Here is a 7374-nt window from a genome sequence, read left to right as displayed (position 1 = left end):
CTCAAACTCAAATGTGTGTTGAAACAAATATTTACCAACCGGGAACCCTGTTTATAAACACAACAACTGCCATGGCCACTTCAGCCAGGGCAACAGTAAGGGAACTTGTCAAAGCAAGGGTGTGAAAGGGTGTTTGATATGCTGAAATACAGGTAAAATATCCCAAGTCACACTGCGCAAACAGCAGCTATTTTTGAGCCATGTGACAGTGCTTATAGCTTGAAATACAGTGACTCGCTTCATGTGACTTTCTAATTAGAGTCTTTATGCCAAGACTGATGTCAGGAAGGCAAACTGTTTGAGATGCTGGAAAAAGAACGCGTTTCATGTAGGCTACATACAAAGCACACTTTAGGGCAAGATAGATAGATATAGTTTGATAGATCTAGATAGATGGATCCAGATAGCTAGGTCTACTTATATAGATAGATCCAGAAATAGATCTAGATAGAGATCTATTCAAAGCAGAATCCAGGTTCAGTTTGTCCCGCTAACCGAACATCATCTTTCATCTTCAGCCCTTTACAGAGTTACTGAAGTGGACAGTAAACTTTGCTCTCTTCTGCCTCATTTGGCCCCACACTGTGTAGAGAGGATGAAGTTAGGGAATAAAACACATACTTTTGGAGACAGCGATGGGTTTCAGAAGCATTCTGCACACACGCTGAGCTCCTCCCGCACAGCTTTAGAAGAACCCTCTGTGAGAACTGTGTTACTGGATGACAGTCTCATCTACTGGAGACTCGTTAGAATGACAATTAAAGTAAAAATCTATGGGCACTGACAGGCATGGTATTAAGTAACCAAAAATAATTTCAAATCATTTCAATTAACCTTTGCTGTCCATGCATGGCTCTGTAAGTGTAGGCTGTTGACCTTTGGAACATATCAAAATAAGACGGTTGCTTAGGACCGAGATACAGGAAAAAATTCAGTAAAACACCTTTAAAGACATAACAGACATTACGCCATTTGCTCCTAATTCGCTTTAGGATTAAGTTGGCGCGCTGTCATGTCGAATTTCACCGGAGAGGCCTTTGCATGTTAAGAGGACAGATGCAAAAACTCAAATTTTCTCACCTTATTTAATATGACAGAGAGCAAAGATAATCCCCCCAACCACCCATCCACCAACTACCAGCATTTCTGCCAAATTACTCACCCCTGCAGGTGTGTTGATGATAGAAATCATCTTTTGAATTAAAAAATTTGGCCTAAAACTTTTGTTCTGAGAGACAGAGAGAGAGAGAGAGAGAGAGAGAGAGAGAGAGAGAGAGAGAAAGAAAACAATCAACAGACTTTATTATTTTCCTTTCCTATTAAGTTTGAGCTATCCTTGGATCTCACTAATGGACGGTTATTGAATTTTTCTGACTACCATTGAAATGATGTTCATATGTGCGGAGACAGAGAAAGGACAAAAAATGTCCTCTCATTTTTATCCCTTAGAACATTGGTTTATCATAAGACCCCTTATTAAAGCTTGGACTCTAATTTTCTCCTTCGCACTTAGGGGGGCTTTTATGATTATGGTTACCAAGGTGATGTAAGGCGCAGCCTCGTCTAAACAAAGCCAGTGTCACCGGAGCGAATAACCAGAGCAAGGTGAGCACCACCGCGGGAAATTGCATACCATTACTGTTAATATTTACTCATTAAAACAGCCAGTGGCTTGAAAGATGCTTGCACAATTACTAATTTTTCCAATCAACTGCTGCACATACCCTTCATTATGACCTCAGTGTTCTTTGTCCTCTTGAGAAGATATGCTTAATTGAAACTCAGTGCAGTCATGTTGTTTATAGCTTGAGCAAAATCTGTTTTATTTGTGTTTTATTGTACTTAAAGTATTAGGAGGCGGACTTGATGGCTGTTTACTGAGTTTAATGCTGTTTACATGCAGTCACAACATTAGTTAGGTTGAGATTGTTGTGGAAAGACCCTGATTGTACATTTGCACTAAATATAAAATAACTTTGTTTTGATTCACATTGACATGATCCTCAAAGAATCTATTGCAAGAAATGAGATGCAGTAGTGCAATTTATACAATATATGCTGTGCAACAAGTTTGTGTGGTTTTAAGAAGTGTAAACACTTTAGTCTATGAGGCATTGGATTGGAAAACACACACTGACCAAACCATCAGAAACTAAAAATTGAAGGGAACATTTTGAGCCTAGAAAGACAGGCTTTTTGTCTCGTAGAAATGATGTCTAATTCGGTCCGAGTGGTTGGATTGCTTGTCAGGTGCGTCATTTTAACTGTGGCCAGTGAATGACAAAACAATGGGGCACTGAGAGAAAATTGTACAGTGTAGAAAGGAAACGAAATACTACCTCCAAAACCCAAATCCTTTATGTGACAAATTATCAAATAGAGGTTTAAGAACTTTTAGACCTTAGACAAAACTGACTGAACAAAAAGGGGCATTAAAGACTAGCTGTCAGTCACCACATAAGACTGAAAGTAGCTAGTACAAATAGAAAGACAAATGGCATCCAGCTTCTGGAACTGTCACATGATACCTGCAAAAATCAAGAAGTTATCTTTTATATGTGAGAGCATCTGTCAAATCAATGACATGTTTTTCATTTTAAACATCCTCTAAATTATTTACTGATCATTAACTGTCTGCTTTTATCCAAGATGCGTACGAAAGGTTATGTTTAGGTTGCATAATACATTACAAGTACATTCATTTATCAATGTGTGCCAAAAACAAACAATTTATTTGCACTTGTTTCATAAATGATCTTGTATTGCATTAAATCATCTGCATTCTGTTTAATTTGCAAATTCATTTTGGAAGCCCTGTTCCCTCTGCAGACAAACATTCTCACAGATTACACAGTCGCTAAATTGTAGTGATTAGTGTCAAAATACAACATTGGTAAATTAGTCAATTTTATTTATTTTATAAAGCCCAGCTTTACCGCAACCTCCATTAAATGTAATTAGCTTACAAGCAAAGCATATAGACTGACACAGAATATTTTTTTATCCAATTTTTTTACAATAATATTGTAGTTATTCTTGCTATTTAACCTTATTATAAACTATTAAAAATCAGTCGATGAATGATGTGCTCCGATGTGCTCCGATGTTAATAGAAACATGATGACTGAACTATCAAAATGTGTTATTTTAATTGCTCATAAAGGTGACTGTAAAACTTAAAGTTTTGTTAAATCCGCCATGAATCTATAGTGTATGTGAGTCAACAATGGTCTCGCTAAAACATTTTGGGGTGTAATATCTCATAAATGCAAGTTTTGTGTGGACCACTTATAAGAAAATTGCAGCACTTGGGACTTCAAGTAAAAAAAATGATAAGCATTCTCAATTGTGTTGTTTCAAATGCAAAATTGTGAGCAAGCAATAAAGAAATGCTTTGTGAATACTATTAGCATGACTTTTTCAAATGAGGCATATCCAAATATATGCTTGTGGCTGGTGCCACAGTTACGTCCACATTAAGACCCAACAAGATTACATAATAACATGCTTACAGCTGGTCTAAGAAGCTTGTCACAGTAAGCAGACGCACATGTTTAAGTAAAGGAATGCATGTTAAGTTTTCTTTAAATGTGTTCAGCTGCAGCTTTGCATTGTTGAGGTAGATCCACAGTGAAGTAAGTTCACGTGACGTATGGAACTTGGGCTCTTAGAACTTGTCAGGGTGATCCTGATCCAGATTTTGAGGTTCTTATTTGACAAACTTTGTGTTCCTTACTTGTGAATCGCTTTGGATTAAAGTGTCTGATAAAACACTAAATGTACATATACATAAAATATCAAAGAATGCATTGAAATTGTTATAGTGGCCATTGACCTGCCTTTTGTACCATTACTCGTGCAATTAGTTTGTTGTTAACTGTTAATGCTAATATTATGCTTTTGGATATGTTTTATATATCATATAGAATAGCAGTCTATTATAGGGCGGTCATCTGATGCAGCTGTATTAAAATTGCCCTGGTGTGTGAAGGAAGGCTTCTAATCTCCCCACCACAACCCTCTGCCAAACCTGTAATCCCTCTAATCTGCACCACATCGCACGCAAACATACAGAGAATCGCTGCACATCCATTCTGCCCAATCCCAGCAGACCGAGGTCCAGCCGATAGCTATTGCCTCTGTTAGTATGAAGGGTTGGTAATTTGTTTGGGGGATGGGTTTCAGTGGGCGGAAATAGATCCGACCATCACTTCCGCCGTAAAGCCTTTGCGTGCAAGACAAGTGTGCCAACTATTGAGTTCCAACCACAGAGGGACATCTCAGTGGTCTCTCAACCTAGAATAACCTAATTTATTGTCACTTTTGGTGTGGTGAAATAAAAAGGGCTATTTCGGTTTCTTCGCTAGGAAAGCGAAATCATTTTACCCAGCCTGATGACCGATCTGTGCTACAATTTGCATGAGCCTCTTATCTACAGTGTTGCCCAACAACTCTGCCTGAAATGACAAACAAATGAAAGCATATAAGCAGGTTTTAAGCAAAATCCTCAACGTGTTTAGCCACTGATTATACAATAATGCTTGGACAGAAGTTGTTTGATGACGTAATGCGAAAACAGAGTGACATATCGGGGTTTGATGGAAATGAATGCCTACCCTCCATGCCCCTCAAAGCCCCCACTCCACCCCAAAACCCACATTCCTCTTCCCCAACTCCCTGACATTCTCTGCACTTGAAATGTTGCTCTATAATTGATGTTGATCTTAGCATGTGTACAGACTGCACTACAAATTAGGATGGAAAAGGTTATCATAATATTTAGCTAGTCTAATTTGTCAGCTGAACAACTTCCTAGTGTAGAAATTCAGAACAGGAACATATTTTGAGAGATAATTTAAGTTATATGACAGAAATGATACACTGAAGTTATTCCAACAGTCAGTCCAAGTTTGGTGACAAAAGTTTTTAGCTTCGGTTAAAACTGAGGGTTTAGTTTTTAGTTTCGATTGATTTACTCAAAAATGTTTGGACCACTCAAAAGTCAAGAATTGTTGCGTATGAGTAAACACAATAAAGACAATCTTACCATGTGAATGAATGAATACAGATGTCTAATGTTTTTTCACACCTTCCTCTTTAAATCTCGTTTCATTTATATTTTTGTGTCATTGATATGTTAACTTAACTATACTCAGTCTACGCCCTGTTTGTCTTGCATCTGATCTTTTTCAATTTCTGTTTTAGCGTCCTCTAGTGCCCTTCTTAAATATTGTGCACCTATTTTGTAATTTTGAGATAAAATCCCATCTGTGCAAAAATTAAATCAAACTGTTCACATTTTTAATATTGTTTATGATTTGACGTGGCCTATGTTCTTCAAATGTGAATTAAACGAAGGCTGATTTTACATATCGAGATGTGAGATAGGCTAGCCTACTTTATAATATACCCCTTTCTATTTAGAAAATTTTATCTATATTTATTTATTCGCATTTTAATCTGTCCTTATTTGTGTTAATGCTAACGAATATAGGCTAAACGACATTTTATATGATAGGCTACAATATGAAAAACATTATTTCTTATTACAGTACAATTTTGTCTATATTAGAACAGCATTTTTGTGCCGCATCTTTATGCTTTTAAGAATTTAAAAATGACAACAAAAACGTCAGGAATGGTTCATCTGTAGTGTATTTTTCTGTTGAAGGAGCAGCATGTTGATATCGATAGGAAAGCTGTCGCGCGCGCGGCAGCCCACAACTCCCGTGCAGCAGCCACCAGATAAATCGCTTGAGTCGGTCCCACAATTTGACATGTTGATTCAAGATACATGGAATTATTAATATTATAAATGTTAACGTATAGATAAATAGCTCACTAAATTGAAAATCTACACGTTAAATAAATAGTTTCATTACAATAATTACATTCTGCCCTTTATTTCTGTTTTAAAGAAACATAAATCCTTCTATGGGCTATACGTGGAAACAGTGTAGCTGCTTAACTCGTGAAATAATAATCTTTCTCATTTTTGCACCGTGTGCTTTCATGTTTGTTGCTCAACACGGAATCGGGGAAAATATTTGCGTGTTTTGTCTGACAGAACCAAATAATTCAGACGTGCGAAACTATTATATTTGTTTTCCTTTTGGTGAAATTGTCTGTGCCAACGCAGCCAGGATGAAGAAAAAACGGAGTTACTACGGCAACAATCCTTTCAGGATATATCTCTGTCTCTCTCCTTTTTTTCAAAATATGCAATTGCAGAACATATGGTTACTCACTGTCAAAGCTGTGATTATTCATTTGCATACTAACTATTTTCCAAGTACGCATTCCCTCTGAAACATGTGCAACTCCAGCAGTTACATCGTAGCCTATACGGGGAGCAAAAAAGGAAAATGTGTTAATAAGAAATTTACTAAGGCATGACTTAATATATTTGTTTCTTTGATATTACTTGATTTATAATTTTGAAGATTGTCTCAGAAATTTTTGGTTGTGATGTATTTGCTTTTGATTAGGTTATTTATTTGTTTGAGAAATTCGTGCATAAGCATATTAGTTAACATTTGTTAAGGGAAAAGCGTTACTATAGCGAGTTTATTTTAAAGACATGTAATTACATATCTTCCGAGAGTGAACATTTTGTCATCAGACTGGAACATTTGTTTATTCAATTTCATTGTTATATTAGATTAAAAGTTAAGTCACAGTCATGTGAGTATAAGAGCTTTTATTTCTCGGATGTAAACTGTATCTGATATTAATAATAATATCAGATATTATTATCTGATAATAATATAATATAATAATAATATCAGATCATTTAAAATGACAAAGACAATAATAACATGATAATGAAAATTATTGATAATAAATGAATGATAATGATCCGTTACATTTATTATTATTATTATTGTTGTTGTTGTTGCTGTAACAATAATTAAATTTGGGTTTATAAAGATACCACCGCTTTTCCGTGTAAAACTTTTCTTTTTTTATTGTTATGATTTAAGTGGTTGTCGGTCAAGAGTAACACCTGCACTGCTGGCCGTATTCTCCATCTATTGTGGGGAGGAGTTTGGAGGAGAGAAAACAGACTCAAATCATGCGTAACTCGATAGACAGCCCATCTGTAAGATTTGTCCCTTTCTTTCAGTATGAGCTCGTCATCTTGTCCAGGAATAGGCTAATGGCGTTGTGCAAATGATTCATAAAGACCGGCTGGTGTTTCAGAATGGAATATTTGCAAATGAAGCAGGGAAAGTGATGGAGAACAAGCGTGTAATTGTATAAGCTAAATGTCACAACGTGTTTTCACGTTGTCGTGACAAATGTGTTAAAGGATCAGCTAAAACACAACCAGGGGTTAAAAATATTTATAAACTGTATTGTTATATTTTACTA

Source organism: Triplophysa dalaica, chromosome 15, assembly GCF_015846415.1.
Source record: "Triplophysa dalaica isolate WHDGS20190420 chromosome 15, ASM1584641v1, whole genome shotgun sequence".
In the NCBI taxonomy this organism is placed as follows: domain Eukaryota; kingdom Metazoa; phylum Chordata; class Actinopteri; order Cypriniformes; family Nemacheilidae; genus Triplophysa; species Triplophysa dalaica.
This window is presented reverse-complemented; position numbering follows the sequence as displayed.